Source organism: Palaemon carinicauda, unplaced genomic scaffold (genome assembly GCF_036898095.1).
Source record: "Palaemon carinicauda isolate YSFRI2023 unplaced genomic scaffold, ASM3689809v2 scaffold85, whole genome shotgun sequence".
Taxonomy (NCBI): Eukaryota; Metazoa; Arthropoda; class Malacostraca; order Decapoda; family Palaemonidae; genus Palaemon; species Palaemon carinicauda.
Genome location: NW_027172149.1, coordinates 39,728 through 65,596, shown reverse-complemented (window position 1 = coordinate 65,596; position 25,869 = coordinate 39,728). Strand labels below are relative to the sequence as shown.

The 25,869-nt window shown below is 38.1% G+C and overlaps 1 long non-coding RNA gene across 1 annotated transcript in view; it reads left to right on the top strand.

Moving 5' to 3' along the window:
• The window catches only part of LOC137637565 (uncharacterized), a 39,975-nt gene that overhangs the window by 3,990 nt on the left and 10,116 nt on the right, over positions 1–25,869 (top strand). The window contains exon 2 of the long non-coding RNA XR_011043708.1: positions 19,577–19,619. This is a non-coding gene — a long non-coding RNA (uncharacterized lncRNA). The remainder of the gene's footprint in view (positions 1–19,576; positions 19,620–25,869) is intronic.

Below are 25,869 nucleotides of genomic sequence, written 5' to 3'. Positions count from 1 at the left end.
CTAGTCGACCGGTGTCTTTCAGAAACTGCTGAACTAAGGCAGCCCGGAGCTTGGCTCCCTTCAGCTGAGAGTCGGGTGTGACACCGGACCCTTCCGTCCAGTAGTTTACAACTATCTCCAAGGATTCTATGAGAGGATCTGGACCACCACGAACCTCCTTATACAAGGCCAGTCCAGTAGGCAACTTGGGAATGCTGGGTTCAGTATCAAACAGACAGTCAGTTAATGCTGGCCAGCGGGATAAGCAGTCAGCTGCGGCATTTTGATCACCTGGACAGTAGTTAACAATAAAGTTAAATTCGGACAGGTCCTCCAGTGTCCGTGCTAGACGACTGTCCACCATCTTCATGTCATGAAGTTACATCAGGGGACGGTGATCAGAATGGATCACGAAGAACTGACCATAGAGGAAGGCCCTGAAGGTTTTCACCCCCATCGCAGAGCAGCCAACTCACGCTCAATGGTAGAGTAATGGGTCTCGCAGTCAAGGAAAGTCGTGGAGTCGTACGCTATCACCTGACGCTCCCTTGGATACTCCAAGGACTCCTGGCACAGACAAGCACCAGCACCCTCACCCGAAGTGTCAACAAACAACTCCAAGGGCTTAGCATCAGCGGAGTAGTCAGGGTATGACAACATAATGTCCTCCTTGAGTAGTTCCTTCAAGCGCACAAAGGCACCGTCCATTTCAGCAGTCCACTTCAGTTTCCTAGTCCCGTGGGATTTTCGTCCTCCAGCCTTTGCAGATAATGGTTTGGCTATCTGTGAGCACATGGGGAATCCCTGTAGCTCACGCACAGTGGTCGGTCTAGGGAAGTCCTGCACTTTCTGAATGTATTCTGGTAGCTTACGCATACCAGAACGTCCAACCAGATGACCAAGATACTGGACCTCGGCTTGAGCCCAAGAACACTTCCCGAGTTTTATCTTGAGTCCGTGCTTCTGGAGAGTAGCCAAAACTCTATCCACGAACTAGGTCAAGGGTTGTAAAGTATTTGACTCCTTGAAGTCCAAATGCGGAATCCGCCATGTTAGGCATCGGGAACTTATCAGAGACAGTCACCTTATTCAGTCTACGGTAGTCCACACATAACCGTATACTATTGTCCTTTTTTCGGACTGGAACAACGGGTGAAGACCAAGGAGAGATGCTGGGTTCAATAATACCCAGTTCATGCAACTCCTTGCACTGTTCCTCGATGGCGTCAGCGACGGGCTTGGCAAACCGTCGAACTCTGATAAATGGGCGTCTCGTCATACAGGTGGATGCGTATTGGTGTGCTTGAGCACTCACCCACGTCCTTATCACCAGTACTGATGACTGGAAGATGACGTCGAAGCATTTGACAAAACTGGTCCTTCTGAGAAGAGTCCAGTTCGTCGGAGATAGACAGATTGTCTATCTCTTCCAATACGCTCGGTTCAGGAGTCAGGTCACACTCCTGTGCTATCAGGCAGGATAGAGGAGCATCCACCATTACTATGGCGAACACCTTCCCCAAGAGATCGCCCTTCTTGATCTTTGCAGTTTCTTCAAATGAACCCTTGATTAAAACCGAGGCTTTTCCCTCCTTCAGTTCGAAGATGCCAGGGATTGCTGTAACTTTCCTTGACAGACCGGGGCTTATGATGTCGCCATCATAATACATTTCCGGCCAACAGTTGGTCAGACAAGCAGGGCACCTAAGAGAGGTGTCAAGTCCCTTAGGAAAGTTTACAGTAACTGGAACAAGTACTGGCTCAATACTGGCAATCCTCATTGAATTGGCTGCGTGGACCTCAAGTGCGTAAAGCACTTGCTGACAACAGGCTCCACGTGTCGGGACATAATACTCCCAAAGAGGCTCTTGGGGAGTACAGTACTGCCAATGCTCAGCCGATTTCGGGCTCCGTCAACTATCACCCCATTTGCACTCAAGAACTGGTAACCAAGTACGTAGTCCCTGAAGGCACTACATGGAACACACTCGGGGTGAATGTCATTCCATGCAGTATAGGGGTCAACAGTACAGTACCTAAGGTCTTAGGTCCTGTTTGTCCTAAACTCTTCAGACCAATGGTGTTGGGTACCATCTGCAGCTGGTAATCCTGCACAACTCTCGATGAGAGGAGGTTGACCTCAGCTCCGGAGTCAATGAGAGCATTCAACGCTCCCGATGGAAAATTAGACATAGTCACTGGGGTTTAGGGTAAACAGGACCTAACACCTTAGGTACTGTACTGTTGACCCCTATACTGCCTGGAAAGACATTCACCCCGAGTGTGCTCCATGTAGTGCCTTCAGAGACTATGGCTGAGCACGTAGTGCTTGGTTACCAGTTCTTGAGTGCAAATGGGGTGATAGTTGACGGTGCCCGAAATCGGCTGAGCGTTGGCAGTACTGTACTCCCCAAGAGCCTCTTTGGGAGTATTATGTCCCGACACGTGGAGCCTGTTGTCAGCAAGTGCTTTACGCACTTGAGGTCCACGCAGCCAATTCAATGAGGATTGCCAGTATTGAGCCAGTACTTGTTCCAGTTACTGTAAACTTTCCTAAGGGACTTGACACCTCTTTTAGGTGCCCTGCTTGTCCGACCAACTGTTGGCCGGATATGTATTATAATGGCGACATCACCAGATATAAGAATTGACGTTTCTGACGTAGCGCTCAACTGCTTGAGATCGAATCTTTTACTCACGTGATCACTCTCCAACAGTGACGTTCCTAATCTTGTCTCATCTGTGGGATTTTGGGTCCTGTAGGCAGCTGTGTTTGCCCACATTCAGCCTGGACAGGGGACAGGTGTGGGAATCACAGTTGCATTGCGCCTGAGCATCTCTGGTAGCAGCTCAGCAGTCACTGTCATGTGCCTTTTCTTGCCCAAATTTCCATGGACGACTGAGGATGAGCGGACACACATTACAAAGAATAAGATCGTATAGTACCTGAGCAGGAGAACAACCAGAAAGGTTAGGCATGTTTCGTAACTCGAGTAGGCCACATTCAAAGGCCCTGCTGTTGTATCCTTGAGGGGCCATTTTGAGGATCTAAGTGTTAAGCAGCATTGACGGCACCCTCAAAGTGTCCATTTGACTGCAGGTAGTGTGGCGATATATTTACGTATTTGGTGTACACTCCAACGCTCTATAAAGTCGGCAAACTGTATGCTGGTAAACTGGCATCTTCCATTGGTGACTAGACACAGGGGAACATCAACCTCTCTGAAGTAGTGGCAGAAGTACAATATGGTTCAGGAGGCAATCGTGTCATCTTTGTAAAGAATTACTTTGGACCAGCCAGGGAGGTGGCCAGCGACAACGAGGGATTTTCCGGCTACCTGGAAGAAGTCCAAATGGCTTTGGTGGGTGATAGTCATTGTGAAGAAGCTCCTGTTGCTGTCTGAAATATAGGACTTGGCATGGATTGCAGGCAATGACCATGTTGGCAATATCAGTGTATATTCCAGAAGACAATTTGTCATGCTTAGTGTTTGGTAGACACTGCACCTCGTTGTCTGTCATGGAATTTGGCGAGTGTGTGGTAACATAAAGCTGCAGGAACTAGTATGTTTGCGCTCCATTGAGCATGAGGTCGCCATCAGTAGAGAGGGCTTCTCACAACTTCCAATACGGTAATAAAAAAGCATACAGTTTGTACCGATTTGTGGGGAACCCAGACATGATGCACTTTCGAAGGTGAACATAGTGAGGATCGGCCTGTGCTGCTGTCAACATATCTTGCAGGGTCTGGTCAGCATTGATAGTTGGGGTATCCACTTCTTAAGAAGCTATTACTGTGCAGTGCAATGTTGATGACAAACCTGACGCGTGATGTTACCTCAGTACAGCAAATCGTATCTTCGGATGTGGGGTAACTGACTGGTGCTAGGGAGACTGCATCTCGAATCCATATTTTCCGACGTGCTACACAGTAGTACAGTGAATAACTACTGTGTTATGTGCTCCTTCACTCTCTGAAGCTGCGGATTTTCGACAATGTTGATGGTGTAACTGTTGATTGTGGACACTAGTGGAAAATGATCAGTTTGCAGTGTGAAGGTTGGCAGTCTTAGGAGATACAGGGGCATTTTGTGAGGACCCAAGTGTCTCTAGCTCTATTGATGGATACCTTGTCTTGTCATCTGTGAAAAAGCAGGATCCAATCCAGACTTCTCAGAGGCATCCGTTATCATGAACCAGTAAGAGGACATAACCTATCACGTAGAGATGAGATGCATCGGTCTGCAAAATCATTGGCAGGGTTGGGTTAAAAGAGATCTGAACAAGTGGGCTTGAGAGTTCATGCTTCACAGGGTTGAAGTCCTGGTTGTGAAGGCTTGGGCGAAGGAGCTGTGTTGTCATGGCAATATCTGGGGATATCTCTGCCATTTGGTTTACTAACCACATGAAGGAAGGTACAACCGTCAGGTTGGACGCTGGGTGGAAGTCTTGCAGAGCCGTATCTCATCCTGGATTTGCAGTTATTCTTTCTTCAGGAAGGGTGAAGCCGCAAAAATTCACTTGTGGCTTATGCCACTGTGAACTTGTCTCTGTTGAAAGTGATGCCATTTTTTTTGGCAGTGACTGTGTAGTTCATGGATCATGTGGTAGTATGTTGGTAGGCCATATTCAAAATGAGAATGTCAGTTACAAGCTTGACATACTGTACTTCTTCATGCCTTGGAGAGCTGGGTTACTGCGGTAACGATAAGCATCGCTGGTGGCAGTGAAGCCCATGGGTTCATGGCAATTCTGGAAGGATCCGTAAGGTGTAATAGAAGTCGTCAGGTGTCGGTCACTCTCTGGTAGCTCCATCTGCCGGTAGCCATGTAGAGCATCCTTGGTGGTGAAGAATTTGGCATAGTCAACAGGGTGAACAACTGCTATGGGCGGATGTGAAGTGCAAGCTGGTCGGGAGGCTTATGCGTTCAGCGTGGTGAGATCCACTGTGATGCTAACTTCTTTGGTTTTCATGATGACTGGAGAGAGGCACCATTCCAATGGTTTGCTTCCTCAATCTTAATGAGTGGTTGATGGCCCATGGAGTCTAGTTCATTCTTGACAGGTTTTCAGAAAGTGTGGGTGATTTGCTGTGAAGCATTTATGGCAAATAGGGCTGCATCTTCTTCGAGGAGAATTTTCATGGGAGTGCCTGCTATCAGCCCTACTGAAGCTGCTTTAAGGTCCTCCTTAGACATGGACATGTATTTGAAAGTTTGGAGGAAATATTCTTGGGCCTTGGCAGGGGTCATGTTGGCATGGAAGGGTAGCTCCTTACATCGCTTAACAAAGACGACCTATATGATGGTTCGTGGAAAGCCTTGCGGGATGATGGCCAACTCCGTGCAGTTTTCATATGACATGAGTGGTATCAGAATACCTTTGTGGACTATATTTTGGTGAGACAGGAAGGAGAAGGACAGGGTGGCCTTAATGGTACCTGAAGCCGTTGTTATTTTTATTCATCTGCCGTAGGTATCGTCGAGATGGCAAGAAGCTCTAGTTCATTCCAATTGCTGGGGGCCCATCACTTGTATATTGGCTCATGTGTCTGGAAGCATTTATAATCTTGGATGTCTGTGTGATGCTGAGGGGCAAGTAGTTGTGGAAAGGGTATCTACCTTGTGACAATTGGAGGGCTTTCTAGAAGGGGGTGTGACACTTTATGGCGCACATGTGTTGTCGGCAACATCTGTTAAAGTGATTCACTTAGACGTAGTGTCTGTTTGTGACCTTGTTGGCAGGGCACTTAAGAGTCCTTACCAGTGTTCCTTACAGGTAGTTTCGTCATACACTGTTGGCGGCTGGACACTTTTCTGCAGAGCCATGCTTCTTTGTGCAGGAGGGGCAATAAGTGTGCCTGTTAGGGGTGGGTTGTGAAGTAGCACCTATGCTACCATGACCTTTGGTTTTCTTTGTAGGTAGAGATGGTACTCAATTTAGGAGGGGCATGTATTGCTGTGGTGGCTGTCAATGTCACCTCATAAGAGCGACATTCGTTCACTGTGGTATCAATGAAGCTGAAGCATTCAGGCCAATGAGCTCTTTGTCCATGACTCCCATGATTTGGATCATTTTACCTTGAGACTTTGCAAGCAGCAGAATGTCCAGGACAGATGTCCATATCCTTTGTTACGTTCTTCAGTCAGATGCAGAAATAGCTGAAACTTTCCTTTTCCTTCTGTTTTGCGGGAAAGCAGGTTTCTATGTCGTAAAGCTTCATTCCGCAAATTCGTAATGTGTTCCTAGAGAACATCGAGGACTTCTATCCTTTGATACGTGTCTGGTGGTATGTTGAATATGTATTCGAGTATTCTTTGGTTCTCAGGCTGAGGCACATACAAAGTTGTAGTAATTGCTTCCTGTAATAATTATTAGGTCCGCCATCATGCTGTAGTTATCATAGTGTCTACGCTATTCCCTAAATCTGATGTGTGGCGTTGGGACATAAGGGCGGTGGTGTTTGACAATGGACTTCTGTGAGGGTGGTGGCTGGGTGGGCAGTGGCTGTGAGGATTTTGGGGGAAGATTTTGTTAGTCCACTAGTGTTGCTTGCTGGTGGGAAGGGCTGACCATGAGTAGCTGCAACATGGGGAAATGCTGTTATTCCTAATTTCTTCTTAAGTTGTCTTCTTGGCAGTTGTCTTCTCTTCAACGTTGATCCTCCTCTCACCGACATGCAGCCAACTCAGACTGTTGAGATTCCTCCGTATATTTGAGCTTTAAATCCCCACCTGAAGCTTTGAAAGGCAGTATATTCAGGTGTGGTAAGAACAAAGGTGTGGGTTACACCATTGGAAAATCTGGTAGGATTCCAGTGTTTTGGTGAGACTGAGTGTGAAGGCAACTGGCAGTCATCAGTGTCCATGTTGCGTTGCTTATCCTTAGAATCATCTTGATGTGTGGTAGAAGCCATTATGGATCATTTTAAGCTGCGTCATTCACATTTTAAAAGAAGAGAAGAAAAGATGAGAGAGAATTTGTATAGTTTGAATCTTAAAATCAACTGTAGCAAAGATTGGTAGCCACAGGAGGGCTCTCGGAGAGGGTGGGCACAGACAACTGACCATTGAGACGCATACTTAGACGTAATGGGTAATGTGTGTTCAGTGATGAGAGAGAATGAACACATATTGGAGTCCAGAGCTTGGTGGAAGTGGAGGGATCACCTGTATGTTTGGAGAGGGACATAAGAAAAATACTACCCACTAAAATCAAAACACTAACACCACACTGCACTGGCACTGCATCATGTCACAAACACCACACCAACACTGTAAGATTCATATGCTATCATAAGCTGTGTGCTGGGGAGGATATTAAAAGATCCTTTGGAATTTGAAGGGTTATACTTGCAACAAATGTTTTCATTTAGTCTTTTTATAGTTTATGAAAGATCTCTTTTAATGTTTTTACCACTCTTAAAATATGTTATTTTGATTGCTCATTACTTCTTTTGTAGGTTTTTTATTTTATTTTCTCATTGGGCTATTTTTCCCTGTTGGAGCCCTTGGGCTTATAGCATCTTACTTTTCCAACTAGGGATGTAGCCTAGTTATAATAATAGCAATAAAAAAAATAATAATAATAATAGTTATATAATAGGTTATTGCTAGAAGAGATCTTGTTTAGTAGCTTTAGTAAGATGCAATTTTTAAGACTTGATTTTCATTTTGATAAATTGTTCTGCCTGTTTAGTGTACAGTAGTCAGGTTAGGTTAGGTTAGGACTTAGGTCCATGAACTAAGGTTGTATGCAGGTAAAATAAGCTGGCCTTATGACAGCATCTTCTCTTGCTCCAGGAGCATCCCTTAACTCTACAGGACCTCTTGAGAATAGGCATTCATGTTCCCTAAATGGGATTTTGAAATTTAACCATATTTTGATCTTTTACCAGATTTTGACATTTAGCCAGATTTTGATATTGGATAGATATGTGCAAATCTGCATATAGCAAATATTTATTTTGCCAAATTACTAAAAATTGCAGAGTTTATTCACTTCTATTGTATTTTATTCTGGAATACTACCACTAGAGAGTTATTGGGTCCTTTAACTGGCCAGACTGTACTACATTGGAGTCATTTCTCTGGTTACAGCTCAATTTTCTTTTGCCTACACATACACTTGATAGTCTGGCATATTCTTTCTACATTCTTCTCTGTCCTCATTCACCTGACAACATTGAGATTACCAAACAATTCTGTGCTCAAGGGGTTAACTACTGCACTGTAATTATTCAGTGGCTACTTTCATCTTGGTAAGGATAGAAGAGACTCTTTAGCTATGGTAAGCAGCTCTTCTAGGAGAAGTATACTTTAAAATCAAACCATTGTTTTCTAGTCTTGGGTAGTTCCATAGCCTCTTTACCATGGTCTTCCACTGTCTTGGGTTAGAGTTCTCTTACTTGAGGGTACACTCAGGCACACTATTCTATCTATTTTCTCTTGTTTTGTTGAAGTTTTTATAGTATATATAGGAAATATTTATTTTAATGTTGTTACTGTTCGTAGAATATTTTATTTTTCCTTGTTTCCTTTCCTCACCGGGCTATTTTCCCTGTTGGAGCCCTTGGGCTTTTAGCATCCTGTTTTTCTAACTCTAGGGTAGTAGCTTAGCAAGTAATAATAATAATACTGTAATAATAATAATAATCATCGGTGGAACTTTTGAAGTTCAAACTTGCAGTGAATGTTTTTATATTGAACAGGCTGACATAAGTCTCTCTTGATAATTAATATGAGAAAGTTCTATTTTAATGGTATTATCGTTCTTAAAATATGTTGTTTTAATTGTTCATTACTATTCTTGTAGTTTATTTCCTCTCCTCACTGGGCTGTTTTTCCCTGTAGGAGCCCTTGGGCTTATAGCAGCTTGCTTTTCCAACTAGGGTTGTAGCTTTGCAAATAATAATAATGCTATTCTCTAAAGGGAAAGTCATGTGAAAGGGTTTGATGTGCTGTTGGTGAGCTTTGTGTGTTTATTAAGTGGCTAGGTTTATGGAAGGATTTCACCCACATTCAGTATTTGTGTGAATTGGATCATGATTAGTTTGTTACCTTTATTAGGAGCCACATACTGTTACTGGCAATTGCAGTTTGGAATACATACACAGATATATATTGTATTGTGTATATAGTTATGCTTGTGTGTGCATGAATACATACACACTTACATAAATGTGTATATACAATATGCATACAGGTATACAGTATATGAATGTGTGTATGCATTTATATGGACACACATACATACACACACTTTATATATATATATATATATATATATATATATATATATATATATATATATATATATATATATATATATATATATATATATACATATAAATAGTGTGTGTTTGTATAAATGTATGTATGTATGTTTGCACACATAGGCCTACCTCTATCAACCATCTGAAAATATTGTATAAAACGGCATAGTATTTGCCAAAAAGCCAGTATGCTTTAATAGTATTTAGTATAATTTAATTATAATTGATATCAGGAAGGGCAAATGAAGAAAAATATCTATACTTTTCATAGATTAGATTGAAAGTTGATGTTCTAGAATCTGAGTTTCTCGACTGACCTTCACACACACACACACACATACACACATACGGAGAGAGAGAGAGAGAGAGAGAGAGAGAGAGAGAGAGAGAGAGAGAGAGAGAGAGAGAGAGAGAGAGAGAGAGAGAGAGAGGGGGGGGGGAATATTTGTCAAGGTCGCCGGAACTGCTAGGGAGGTTGAACTCCGTTATGAATATTGATTCACTTCTTTACGTATGCTAATAATTCATTTTACATTATCTGCGTTGATAATATTTGATCTTGTTTAACATATATTTCGTTGTAATGAAGAAAATAGGTCAGATTTTAAGAATAAAACGACATTTTAAATATTAAAAAGGACCATCGGCCTAAAGCTTCCTGTCAGCCGGAGGTGGTGACGTCATAGTGTTTTGTTTCGGTATTTTTTCGTAATATTAGGCTTACTGAGCTATTTAATTGTAATATTTTAATTATAGTAATAATAATGATTATATTGATTATGATAACGAGTTTGTGTAGTGTTTATTTCCTATTCTTAGAAATGTATACTTCGTGAAACGTATGATTTCTACCTTCTATTTGTATCTATGTTCTAATATTTACGATACCGAGAAATCGATTTGCTATCGTAAAAACGGCCATAATTCTTATATGCAAGCTTTTTGATATACTTTATTCATAGCATTAATGTATATAAATATTGCGTATGCTCATTCTCTAAAGAATATGCCGGTATAATAGAAATTAAATTGATAAATGAGTAAAATTAGCGGACATTTCATCCGAAGCTGGTTCGATATCGGACATTCCCGATCGTCAAACCAAAGGCTATTTGGCTTCTATTATACCGGCTTTATACCTTTACTATTGTGAATAAGGCTTATATATATGGATTCCTGCCATGAAAAAACCTATTTTAGGAAGGAGAAATATGAAAAATTAATGCCGATTTTATTTAAAATGATGACTCAAAGTTTCGAGGCGAAGTGATGTGGCATATTCTTTACAACAGTATAGGAAAATAGAACTAATTAAAATTCCTGCTTCACAATCAAATATTTTTTTTATTATATTGAATTAGTTATGATAAACATTCGTTGAAAATACATTAACCTTTTTTATCAACAAGGTTATAAGATAGAATAATTATTACTTACAAAATAATAGCATTGGTTCAAGATTTAATTACCATAATATGTATTATTATTATTATCATTATTATTATTATTATTATTACTGTATTATTATTAATATTTATTAGCCAAGCTACTGCTCTTTATATTATATATATATATATATATATTTATATATATATATATATATATATATATATATATATATATATACTGTATATATATATATATATATCTATATATATATATATATATATATATATATATATATATATATATATATATATATATATATATATATATATATAATTTTGTTTATCACATTTTTATGATTCCTCTAAAACTCATTTCCATTTAGAAACTTTACATTAATGGTGTTTTCATATCACAATCAGTTTTTTATATGCATTTTCTTCCCACTTAGTGATTTGCCATCACTTTCAATCAAATTATATTTCTCATTACTCATGTAATATATTTATTTTTATATTTCATTTCCTTTCCTTACTGGGATATTTTCCCTCTTGGAGTCTTTGGGCTTATAGCATCCTGCTTTGTAAAGTAAGGTTGTAACTTAGCTAATAATAATAATAATAATAATAATAATAATAATAATAAACTTCTCCACAACTTTATCATTTTAATAAGCTTTCATACCAAATACAATGTTTTAGATATATATATATATATATATATATATATATATATATATATATATATATATATATATATATATATATTAAAAGTACTGTACAGTATCTAAATCATCCACATTCTTTTCATAGTACCAATTACTTTAAAAATCCTTTACTTTATATCCTTTTCTCACAATTTTCAATAATATTCGAGTTAATTAATTGAAATCATGGATGACTTTGTATGAATTGGTTTCCCTAGATTGATTGCATTCCTGCTGTTTCAAATTGCAACATAGGTTTCTCTCTTACTCTCTGTACCTCTGGTTATCAATGCTTTGCAGTTTTGATTACAAAATTAGTAATTACTACTGCTAGAGAGTTACGGGGTCCTGTGACTGGCCAGACAGTAGTACATTGGATCCTTCTCTCTGGTTACGGTTCACTTTCTCTTTGCCTAGACATACGCCGAATAGTCTGGCATATTCTTTACAGATTCTCCTCTGTCCTCATACACCTGACAACACTGAGATTACCAAACAGTTCATCTTCACCCAAGTGGTTAACTACTGTACTCTAATTGTTCAGTGGCTACTTTCCTCTTGGTAAGTGTAGAAGAGACTCTTTAGCTATGGTAAGCAGCTCTTCTAGGAGGACACTCCAAAATCAATCCATTGTTCTCTAGTCTAGGATAGTGCCATAGCCTCTGTACCATGGTCTTCCACTGTCTTGGGTTAGAGTTCTCTTGCTTGAGGGTACACTCGGGCATACTATTCTATCTCATTTCTCTTTCTCATATTTCATTAAAGTTTTTATATTTTATATAGGAAATATTTATTTAGATGATGTTACTGTTCTTAAAACATTTTATATTCCTTATTTTCTTTACTCACTAGGCTTATTTCCCTGTTGGGGCCCCTGGGCTTATAGCATCCTGCTTTTCCAGCTAGGGTTGTTGCTTAGCAAGTAATAATAATAATAATAATAGGTCTAACTTTGATTGATTTGGCTTTTATTGAAGGAATAATTTTTAGTTTCTTTTGGATGGAGGTTGGTAATGTTTATTGTCTATAGAGATGAATGACTATTTGATAATATTTTCTGTCATTATTCAGGGATGTGATATTTTCTATAAACATTTTAATGATATTTAATTGGGTGATTTTATTTATAGTGTTATTGGTTCTTCCTTAGTGTTTCCAAATGAATTACTATACAAAGATGGGATAGTGAGTTAAGTCAGTCCTAATTTCACTGTACCATCAGTAGGTTTCTTTCCCTTCACTACGTTTGTGCCAAATCAAGGGTATGTGCTGGCATATTATTATTATTATTGTTATTATTATTATTATTTATTGCTAAGCTACAACCCTAGTTGGAAAAGCAAAATGCTATAAGCCCGAAGGCTCCAACAGGGAAAATAGCCCAGTGAGGAAAGGAAACAAAGAAGAATATTTTAAGAATAAAATGAATATCTCCTATATAAACTATAAAAACTTTAACAAAACAAGAGGAAGATGAAAAGAATAGTGTGCCCTCAAACAAGAGAACTCTAACCCAAGACAGTAGAGACCATGGTACAGAGGCTATGGCACTACCCAACACTAGAAAACAATGGTTTGATTTTGGAGTGTCCTTCTAGAACAGCTGCTTACCATAGCTAAAGAGTCTCTTCTACCCTTGTAAAGGTTAAAGGTGTATGGTTTCAGTTCCAGTTTTATCTGATTAGATGCTCACCAGAACGTCAGCTGGGCAAGCCCAACACTCATTTTGGTGCCCAACCACAGCAGTGGCCTCCTCCGTAAACAGCTCAAACTCATGGTCCTTGGCTGGGATCGAACTGCCGCCATGCGAATGGAAGGCAAACACATTACCAATGTACTATAGTCATTTTTTTTTAGTGAGGCAGATTTGCACCAACTTGCATGGGTGCCCTTTTAGCTCGGGAAAGTTTCCCGATCACTGATTGGTTAGACAAGATAATTCTTACCAGTCAGAATGCAGGAAACTTTTCCGAGCCTAAAGGGCACCAATGCGAGTCTGTGCAAATGCGCCTCATTAAAAAGAATTGGGTATAGTCAGGAGCCTTTGTTTTGTATTAATGCTGTTTAACAAATATTCTGGTGTTATACTGACCCAAGTTATGAAAACAACATCAGGTCATACTGATTACTAGGTCACTGCCATTCTGGTCTCACAGTCTTGCTTAGGCTATTTTCTATTGAAATTGTCCATATATAAGTCCAGATGCACATCTATCTATACTGTACATTTACAGACAGAGTTGATTCCATGGTTGTATCGGTTGCCCTACATATCTGTTTTGACGTTGTTAATGGTTTATATATGACATATCTATTTTGACGTTGTTACTGTTTTTAGAATGATTTATTGTTAATTTGTTCTCATCATTTATTTATTTCCTTATTTCCTTTCTTCACAGCTATTTTTCCCTATTGGAGCCCTTGTGCTTATAGCATCTTGCTTTTCCAACTAGGGTTGTAGCTTGGCTAGTAATAATAATAATAATAATACTTTGGGACAGATAAATTCATTGTGGTTATGGAATCCATTCTGGTCCCTTTTTCTCTGATCCCCATAGTTCATTCTGATGTTAAGGAAAAGGAAATTTAATGAATAAGAAGAATGATTAGTATATACTGTATGGTAGATTGCTTCAAGGATCTGTAACAGTTGGAAAGGCATATTCTAGAAGTTTTATTCTAGCTGTTACCAAGTTGTGGAATGATCTTCCTAATCCGGTAGTTGAATCAGTAGAACTTCAAAAGTTCAAAGTTGGAGCAAATGTTTTTATGTTGACCAGGCTGACATGAGTCTTTTTATTGTTTATATATGACATAACTGTTAATAGTTTATATATGACATCTATTTTGACGTTACTGTTTCTAGAATGATTTATTGTTAATTTGTTCTCATCATTTATTTGTTTCCTTGTTTCCTTTCCTTATTGGGCTATTTTTCCCTATTGGAGCCCTTGGGCTTATAGCATCTTGCTTTTCCAACTAGGGGGGTAGCTTGGCTAGTAATAATAATAATAATAATAATAATAATAATTAATTCTAAATTGTTTTACATATAAATTTCTGCATTTTTTGGGTTTTTCAACATTTTGTTGGGTGTTCTCTTCCTTGTATACTTGTATACTTTGTATATGTTACGCTGCTTTCTGCCTTTATTTGGATAATCAGGAGATTAGTTCATGTGACATGAATTTGTAAGCTTAGTTTGCTGTATTAAAGGCACCAGTTTGTCTCCATAAGATTCATCATATACAGGATACTGTATTTGTTATGTCTCTGTATTATGATACAGTATAATTGGTAACTTTGCTAAGGTGCGCTTATCAAAGTAAAGTGCATAGTGGCCGCTTTCCTTATGGTACGGGTAGAAGAGACTCTTTAGCTATGGTAAGCAGCTCTTCTAGGAGAAGGTCACACCAAAATCAAACCCTTGTTCTCTAGTCTTGGGTAGTGCCATAGCCTCTGTACCATGGCCTTCCACTGTCTTGGGTTAGAGTTCTCTTGCTTGAGGGTATACTTGTGTATACTATTCTATCAAATTTCCCTTCCTCTGTTTTTGTTAAAGTTTATATAGTTTATTTTGGAGATATTTATTTTAATGATGTTACTCTATTTTAAATATTTTATTTCTCACTTTTTCCTTTCATCACTGGGCTATATTCCCTGTTGGAGCCCTTGGGCTTATAGCATCCTGCTTTTCCAACTAGGGTTGTAGCTTAGCAAGTAATAATAATAATAATACTGGGTTTTCCTTTACAGCTTAGTCTTGTAAGAAATTTTCTCTACTCTTTCCTACCTAGTGATCTGTATAAAGATTCTTGTACATATTTATAAACAGACTTGATTCCAGGGTCACTTTAATTCCACGACCATTGGACAAAACCATTCTTTGTGCATATAGGCTACATGATACAATCTTGTTTTCATTTTCTCCTGGCTTAAAAGCTTCATTCTTTTGTTATGGTAGTGGAAATAGCACTGGAAAATTGGTCCTTGATTATAGTGTACAGAAGTTTGTTATAAATTTTTCTATCTTCTATGTATCTTCAATAGTTGGAAGAACACATAAAAAATAACCTTTGGAGTAATATTGAAGAGCTTTGCATTTCATTCTGTTATTTATTTTTTTACATTTTTCTGGGTCTCAAGGTTATAGTATACACTTTTTTTGGGTTTATTTATGTATATAAATGTATGTAATTTCTTTATATTGAAATATTTTCTGCTATTTTGGGATGGTTAGGTCAAGTACAGTAGTACAGTATAACTTTCTTATCATACAGTAGTAAACTTTGTCTGCTGTTCTAAGCAGTTTATTTCACTATAAAATATCAGTACATATGCCAGTGGAGAAGGTGGTAGAAACTTCTGTATTCGAATGTATCAATTAGTAACTTAGCTAGGGTATGTTTAGCATAATAAATTGCAGAGTTACTAGGTGTTTCATTACAAGGTTAGACATACAGGGAATTCTCATCTCTCTACCATCTTATGGATTTTTATTTAGATTCTTAGCACAGCCTCCCAGTTCAAAGAATGCCAGATATTGAGGGCCTTTTCATTTGCCGAACTGTTTGTGGCATTAAGTGTAAATTTCTACAAATATCCTACAGTTGATGTTTGTTTTACTGTCGGTTTATTGTTTCCATATCTCCCAGTTCTTTCATATCATATATGGGTAATAATAGTATTATTATGTATGGTGTTTCTGATTTAAGCCTCTAGCCAGAGGAACAAGAATCATTGGCTGGTTATGAAGACGTTACAAGAGAGATCCCAAGCCTTGCATAGTTATTGTGAAGTTATTGGCCTTTTTAGGAAGATTATAACTGTTATAAATTATTTTGCGAGATCATTGATCTCTCTTATAGGTGATGTGCCTTAAGTCGATCACTCGGTTTCTTTTCTAATCTGATAGGCTTAGAACTTTTTTGTGCTACGATATTTGCCAACGTTAATATTCAGAGTTCAAAGATGGAAGTAGGATTTTGACTCAGAATTGGGTAGTGCCATAGCCTCTGTACCTTGGACTTCACTGCCCTGGGGTAGAGATCTCTTGCTTGAGGGTACACTTAGGCACAGTACTCTATCTTATTTCTCTTCCTCTTGTTTTTTAATATTATATAGTTTATATATGAAATATTTTTGAATGTTGTTACTCTTCTTGAAATATATTATTCTAATAGTTCATTACTTCTCTATTAGTTGATTTCCTTATTTTCTTTCTTCGATGGGCTATTTTCCCTGTTGGGGCCCCCCCCCCGGGCTTAAAGCATCCTGCTTTTCCACCTAGGGTTGTAGCTTACCAAGTAATAATAATAATAATAATAATAATAATTATTAATGATAATGATAATAATAATGATGGTGATGATGGTTGTGTTATGTCATTTGAGAGAGATGGAATTACATCTTGGTCATATGCATTTTGATAAGTTTGTCATTTGGAGTTTTCAGTTGTAAAATACTCATAGACAATTCATTAAAACTGTATTGTTTTCTATGCTGAATTTGAGTGCATTTAATACGGACAATCAATTAGATTGTGTTTATTCAAACATCTGGGTCTCTTACCAAGATGATGATGAATTAGTACTGGTAATCTTCATAGCTAAAGGGATTAGTAATGTCTAAATCTAAACTGTTATGAGGGAGTTAGCTCTCTGGTAGTGTGTGATGTTAACCTTGCTCAATGCTTTCCTCCAGCCTTTTCCTTCTAGCTAATTGTTAGCTGCTTTTCTATCTGCATTTCATTGTGTAAGGGGACCAAACATCACTGAATGCAATGTTTTTAATGATAAAGCATTGTCATTGAATCAGAATAGTTGTGCTAAAAAGGGATTGGTTGAAATTCATGAGCTTTCCCAGGATTCTCGTGTTCTCTAACACATTTCCTTATACGTATAATGAGTTATTTATGTGTAACGCATTCGGATTAAATACTGTGATGGTAAAAGTTTACTGTCATGTCTTTATATATTGATATCAACAGCAATGGGCCACTGAAACATAAGGGGACATAGAAAGTTGGGTTTAATTTGGAGGTGCAATATGTAGTTGTTAATGACATATACAGGGGGAGTTGATACAAAATTGATTGGGATTATTGAAGTAAAAGTGACGGTGGTACTTGAAATATTATTAAGAATATAGTACATGTATGTACAATACAACATACAGTATTGATATTCTTGAAACAAACATTTTGTTTAATGACAAACTTTATAATATTCTATTCACCTTACTTTGACTTCATGATATCACACATTATGCCTGATATACTGCACATGACACTTTCTCCATACATGAGTTAGACTTTCCCTCAGCCTCAGCTCATGTACAGTACAGTATATCAGTGACAAATTCTCATTTGCCAAGTAAATCATAAGAACTTATCTAAATATAACTAGGCTAATTGCAGAAATTGAAGCATCCCTTGTCTATGTGGAGTTGAAGGACCTCAATGTGTGCCGATGGCAACTTCCTTTATGTTTCTGGTACTGCCTGACAACTCTGTGTTCAAATATGGTTCAACTGTTATAGTGATTTTTCAGAGTGTGTGAAGTTAACTTATTATTGAATTTATCAGATGTAGTGGATTTGAAGACACTTGTGTAAAGTTGTTATGCAAATTTTATGATACAATTCACAGATAGAATCACCTGACTGTTCTAGCAAGCAATTTTTTTATAAGATATATTCATACTAAAGTACAATAAGAGAGATTGCATGTAAACTAGTTGTTTTCCTAGTTTGAGCCTGGACTATTAGTCCTTCACGTAGTAGAACAAGTATTCGGTTTATTATTTTTCTCTGATAATTTCCCAAACTCTTCAACTGGATAAGATGTATCTATAGGCTCCTTTTCTACATTAGTTATACTATGAGAACAGGTAGTTTGTTTTGATATTTCTCTGATAATTTCCCAAGACTCTTCTACTGGAGAAAATGCTGAAGCTGTAGGTGCCTTTTTTACATCTGTTATAACTTGGGTTCTTTTCAGTTATTATTTTTAAGTTCCCACAGACATCTGTGAACAGAAATGTCCTGGTTGCTGTCATTTTGGCCTCCTGCTTCATCATCAGACTTATATTCTCTAGCTCTGTGTGTGTGAGTTGGGAAGGATGGCAGCTGAATCATCCTCTTTTTGATGTACAGTATGTCAAACAAACCTATTTCAGTGTCCTTTCCCTCTCCCCATAGAAGGGCAGTGGCACAATTGATTGATTATTAGGTATTATTTGGCATCGTAACAGCAATGGTCATTGATGCCAAGCAGTGCCACTAGTGCATCTAAAGCAGGTGCACTGTAGGAATTACTTCCAGGTCTTTGTAGCTTCCATTTTGGGCCCCAGTTTCAACTTTATCTCTGTTCCCAGTTCCTTTTTCCATTTTGACTTTTACTTCACGGATTTCCTCCAGTTGCACATAGTACTTAATGGCCTCCTTGGCCCCAGTATTGGGCCGTATGGCATAAATTTATAAATCCAATTCATTGTCAAAAAAAAAAAAAAAAAAAAAAAAATGGTTCCTCAGACCTTGTCATGATGTTTTGACTTGGGGACTAGATGTTAGATCTTTTCATTTATGGGTATTTATTATGTATGGTTTGGCCAGAAACTACCCAATTATACTGCAGTCTTGATATATAGTCCTAGAATGTCATCTGTACAGTAGACTTTAATCACTTCTAATCAAAGCTTATAAGTGCTTTGAGTCTCTTCGTCTTGACTTTTACTGTCATCAATGACAGTTACATTTCTGTATATGTTACTGGTGTACACGACTCGTAAAACTGACGGCTAAATATTCAGATATGCACATACATGCACTCCTCTTTCACCAGGGTATGACTACTCCCTCTCTCCCTACCCTAGGGATGGGAAGAGCTAAGGGGTGTTAAAATACACACACATACACACACACACACACATATATATATATATATATATATATATATATATATATATATATATAATTCTTTATATATTTAACCAGGCTCATTATTATATAGGGGAGGTTACATACTGTCTATTATGTAGTAGTGCCTTTTTTTTCTGCATATTGTTCTAGTAGTTTTCTCCCATGCCATATCTGGCTTCCATATGCATGAGGTATTTTGAATAATCATAATAATAACTGTGATGTGACTATTTTTAATGCAATGATTATTAAAAGTGAATAGGATTTTATATTGACACATTAGAATAATGTTTTCTCTTCTCTTCCAACAGAACGGCCACTGGGGTTACCAATCAGCCTGGCATCATGTGAATGGTAAGTACATGACATCCTCTGTATGCATTCATTGATTTGCTTCTCATTGTAGTAAGCAAATTTAATTGCCCAACATATGGTACATTTAAATTCATAAACAAGTTAGTAGTTGAAACCTTAGCCCAGGTGGCCTATTTAGTAACATCCCTGCCTGTTGGATCGCCAGACTGGGGTTAGAGTCCAGCTCAAACTCTTTAGTTCCTTTGGTCGCTGCAACTACACCATCCTTTTGAGCTAAGGATGGGATTTTTTTGGAAGCCTATAGATCTACCTGCTTAATCATCAGTAACCATTGCCTGGCCCTCCCTGGTCCCATCTTGGATGGAGGTGGGCTTACAGGCTGATCATTCTGTATATATGGGCAGTCACTATGACATTATCCTGCTTGCTAGGGCAATATCACTGTCCCTTGCCTCTGCCATTCATGAGCGGCCTTTAAACCTTAAACCTAATGTACTGTTCTCTACTAATGTTCTTCGCCTATTATTATTATTATTATTGATATTATTATTATTGGTTAAGCTAAAACCCTAGGTGGAAAAGAAGGATGCTAGTCCAAGGGCTCCAACAAGGAAAAATAACCCAGTGAGGAAAGGGAATAAGAAATTAAACTACAAGAGAAGTAATGAACAATTAAAATAAAATATTTCAAGAACAGTAACAACATAAAAATAAATCTTTCACATATAAACTATTAAAGCTGCAAAAAAAAAGAAAAAAAAATGAAAATGAAGAAGATGAGTGTACCCTCAAGCAAGAGAACTCTAACCCAAGACAGTGGAAGACCATGGTACAGAGGCTATGGCACTACCCAAGATCCTCTGGTGGTTAAACTATTAATCCCAAAAAGACTTGGAAAACCCTTGGTCCAATTTCTCCGTCTCTCTGCTTATAGTCAGAACTGAGTCCAAGTTATGTTTCGCAATATTTCCCCACCAGGCTTTCCTTAGCGATAAGAGATGTCTATTTTAATGATAATCGTTTTAAAATTTTTATTTTTCTTTGTTTCCTTTCCTCACTGGGCTATTTTTCCTGTTGGAGCCTCTGGGCTTATAGAATCCTGCTTTTCAACTAGGGTTGTAGCTTAGCTAATAATAATAATAATAATAATGTCACCGAGATGTTTATGCCTTTGTGCGAGGTGTCATTTTAACGCTTTAAAGGCCACTCATGAATGACAGAGGCAAGGGACAGTGACATTGCCCTATCAAGCAGGACAATGCCCTAGCGACTGACCATATACAGTATACATATGATGAGCACCTAAACCCCCCTCCACCCAAGTTCGGACTAAGGTGGGTCAGGCAATGGCTGTTGATGACTCAGTAGATAGACCTATAGGTTCCCCCAAACCCCCTCATCCTTAGCTCACAAGGTTGCAGCGACCAAAGGAACTAACGAGTTTGAGCAGTGCTCAAACCCCAATCTGGCGTTCACCAGTCAGGGACGTTACCATATCAGCCACCAATACGTATGATTTCAGAATTTCGTTTAAGTCTTTATTTTTGTTAGGAAATAGGCAACCGTGAACTGTAGGTCTACATAACTGACAAAAGAATTTCGGATAATACTTGAAGGTTCCATCCACGAAAATGTGTTCCATGTCATTACAGAGGCACAAGATATATTTTCCCTTTCCTGTCATTATTCACAAGTACAAAATGTTCATCCTTGCGCGTTGTTCATTTATAATGGGAAAGACAGATCTGAACCTTCTTCACGACTTTTGGTAGTGCCATAGCCTCTGTACCATGGTCTTCCACTGTCTTGGGTTAGAGTTCTTTTGCTTGAGGTTATACTCGGAGACATTATTCTCTGTTATATCTCTCTCTCCTGTTTTTTTGAATTGAAGTTTTTATAGTTTATATATGAAAGATCTTATGTAATGTTTTCGCTATTCTTAAAATATTTTATTTTGATTGTTCATTACCTACTTTTCTTGTAGTTTATTTATTTCCTTATTTCCTTTCCTCACTGGGATATTTGTCCCTGTTGGAGCCCTTGGGATTATAGCATCCTGATTTTCCAGTTAGGATTTTAGCTTGACTTGTAATGATAATATGGGAGAGATTTTTCTTCTTTCTTGGTGGCAGGCAGCAAGGCTTAAGGTTTTCAAGTTTTGTGGTTCAAGTTGATTACCAGGAAAGTCTTGGAGAACTTTTCTGATTCTAGCATGGAATCTCTCTCTCTCTCTCTCTCTCTCTCTCTCTCTCTCTCTCTCTCTCTCTCTCTTCGGTGTATCTGTGTGAGTGAATTTAATTGAAAAATAAATGCACATCTCTTCACTTGTACTTTAAACTGCTGTGCCTCGAGTTTCTTCTCCATGTCCTGCCTTCATCTACATCAACTTCAAAGTGTCATACTCGCAGGGAATATTTTCATGCTGAACAGGATTGCATAAGTCTCTCTTTATAGTATGTAATGGAAGATCTGTTTTAATGTTATTTTTACCCAAAACCTTTCCATGGAGATCAGATATCTGCTTTCCTGATACTAACGTCCTTGTCCTTTCCTAATGGGATGCATAAGGACTTCGTGCTATTCAAATTTTGCTCTTGGGTAGAGCGATTCACTTGAAGCATTTAAAGAGTTCGTATGATCTTATCTAACTTCATGTTGAACTCGTTTATCTAAGTGTTACAGTTTACTAGATCCGCTGGAAGTCTATTCCATGCATTTGCGAGAGAGAGAGAGAGAGAGAGAGAGAGAGAGAGAGAGAGAGAGAGAGAGAGAGAGAGAGAGAGATTATGACGCAGTTGACTAGGCTTAAAACATGTATGGAGTGTGGATGGACCATGGGTGGACTCGCAGGGTAGAAGGAAGGGGGGGGGGAGACGTTGGCTGGCTGTAGCTAGAAATAGATTCTTGAGGCTGGTGAAGGGAGGAACAAGGCCCGTTGATTAAACAAAATAAGGAAAGGGATTAAAAACAGTCGTAGATATAATGGAATTAAGAACACTAGACCATGAGAATGATTTAGATGTGTTAAATAAGACGGAATTCGTGATAAGTATAGAAATATATCGAATGATACTGTTAGTTTGCATGAGAGAGATTGTTAGCAAAAGTTTTTCGCCCTCGAAAATCAATTCTGTAGTTTTATGACGCATGTAAGAGTCACACTTGGCTGATGTGTGAATGATGGCGTCAAGTAGGAAATCAATTAACAATAACAACAACAATAATAAGTTTTGTTGAAAGCAATTGCTCCCTCAGTGGCGTTAATTTTTTAATGAAGTTTTCCTGTGGTTCTTATAGAAGTTCATTACGAAATTATCGCCTTGAAAACATCGGCTTGAATAACGGGTTTCCTTCCCCCACCCACTACTAAACCCCCCCCCTCTCTCTCTCTCTCTCTCTCTCTCTCTCTCTCTCTCTCTCTCTCTCTCTCTCTCTCTCTCTCTCTCTCTCTCGATCCATATACCCGGGTAGTCTCCCTCCCCTCTCCTCTCCCCCCCCCTCTCTCTCTCTCTCTCTCTCTCTCTCTCTCTCTCTCTCTCTCTCTCTCTCTCTCTCTCTCTCTCTCTCGATCCATATACCCGGGTAGTCTCCCTCCCCTCTCCTCTCCCCCCTCTCTCTCTCTCTCTCTCTCTCTCTCTCTCTCTCTCTCTCTCTCTCTCTCTCTCTCTCGATCCATTTACCCGGGTAGTCTCTCTCCCCATTCCGGCTATAAGTTAACTCAACTCAGTCGTGTGCTTGTGTACCCTATGTAAGTGTGTGCGTGTCCACATCGCATGTGTACTGTGGAGTTAGAGGTCAGCTGATGGCATACTTTGCAGTGTATAGTTTTAATTACTTCTTTTTATTGTAATATCGTATTTAATCTTAACACTGGCATGTATTATGTCGTGGTAGAATATTCTTTACATTTTAATAAAGTTGACGACATTCTTAGGTAATTTAAAATTTGTTTGATATATTAGTTGCTCACACACACACGCATACACACACATTATATATATATATATATATATATATATATATATATATATATATATATATATATATATATATATATATATATATACATATATACATATATATATATATATATATATATATATACATATATATATATATATATATATATATATATATATATATATATATATATATATATATATATATATGATTTAACAGATAGAATGGCTGACCCCAGAGAACCAACACTTTGTCACTGCAACATTCATATCAAGTGTTGATAAATTCCTTGGGCTAGAAATGTCTGTATATATTTATTTATAAGCTCGTTGCAAGTTTTTTTTTTTTTTTGACATTTGGTGTCCGCTACGTAACAAAGTTAATTGGAGGTGCCTCATTCCCATAAATAAAATTTAGAAAAAAAACAATATTTCGAGTGACTATCGCTCTGGTATTGAATTATAAGTAATGTTCTTCATTCAAATCTGCTTGTCTAGAATCTCGTATAATAGTCTAAATATTCACGAAACCTAAATTCTACCATGGTCTTCCACTGCCTTGGGGTTAGAGTTCTCTTGCTTGAGGGTACACTCAGGCACACTGTTATCTCATTTCTCTTCCTCTTGTTTTGTTAAAGTTTTTATATTTTATATCGGAGATATTTATTTTAATGTTACGCTTCTTATAATATTTTATTTTCCTCTTTTCCTTTCCTCACTGGGCCATTTTCCCTGCTGGAACCCTTGGGCTTATAGCATCTTGCTTTTTCAAGCAGGGTTGTAGCTTAGCAAGTAATAATAATAAATTATAATCTATAATAAATTGTGTGTTGCGGGGACGGTCGAACGAAAGCGAAAGTGTTCTATGCGTTGCGGGGAATAGGGGAGTTTGTTTACAAACTGATCAGCTGATCGATACCGAGGGAACGTTTTATATGCTAATCATTTATTTCGAGTGATTTTGAATGGATTTTAATGACGTTTTCATAGTTTTATGTCATATTCAATTTAGAGTTAGATATACTACGATTCCTTGATTTAGAATGTTATTTTTAACTAATAAAATGACAATTTAAAGGAATGTTGGTAATAATGACGTCACTGAAGCAAAGTAGACGAGATTCTTATATAGTTAGCATCAGCTGATGAGGGTGATGATGAACTTAGTGATAACTTGCAAATGTGGTTTAAAGCTGATTTTATAGAATAGTTTTTCGTTAATGCTAATCTTAGTTCATGTATGTATGTATGTATATAAATATAATATGGTATATATATATATATATATATATATATATATATATATATATATATATATATATATATATATATGTATATATATATATATATACCACTATATAAGGGTAAGGGAGATGTGCATGAGTGTTGTAATTCAAGAGGTATTAGTTTGTTGAGTGTAGTTGGAAAAGTGTATGGTAGAGTACTGATTAATAGGATTAAGGATAAAACAGAGAATGCAATCTGGGAAGTACAGGGGGGTTTTAGAAGAGGTAGGGGTTGTATGAATCAGATTTTTACAGTTAGGCAGATATGCGAGAAATATTTAGCAAAAGGTAAGGAGGTGTATGTTGCGTTTATGGATCTGGAGAAAGCATATGATAGAGTTGATAGGGAAGCAATGTGGAATGTGATGAGGTTATATGGAGTTGGTGGAAGGTTGTTGCAAGCAGTGAAAAGTTTCTACAAAGGTAGTAAAGCATGTGTTAGAATAGGAAATGAAGTGAGCGATTGGTTTCCGGTGAGAGTGGGGCTGAGACAGGGATGTGTGATGTCGCCGTGGTTGTTTAACTTGTATGTTGATGGAGTGGTGAGAGAGGTGAATGCTCGAGTGCTTGGACGAGGATTAAAACTGGTAGACGAGAATGATCATGAATGGGAGGTAAATCAGTTGTTGTTTGGGGATGATACTGTACTGGTAGCAGACACAGAAGAGAAGCTTGACCGACTAGTGACAGAATTTGGAAGGGTGTGTGAGAGAAGGAAGTTGAGAGTTAATGTGGGTAAGAGTAAGGTTATGAGATGTACGAGAAGGGAAGGTGGTGCAAGGTTGAATGTCATGTTGAATGGAGAGTTACTTGAGGAGGTGGATCAGTTTAAGTACTTGGGGTCTGTTGTTGCAGCAAATGGTGGAGTGGAAGCAGATGTACGTCAGAGAGTGAATGAAGGTTGCAAAGTGTTGGGGGCAGTTAAGGGAGTAGTAAAAGATAGAGGGTTGGGCATGAATGTTAAGAGAGTTCTATATGAGAAAGTGATTGTACCAACTGTGATGTATGGATCGGAGTTGTGGGGAATGAAAGTGATGGAGAGAC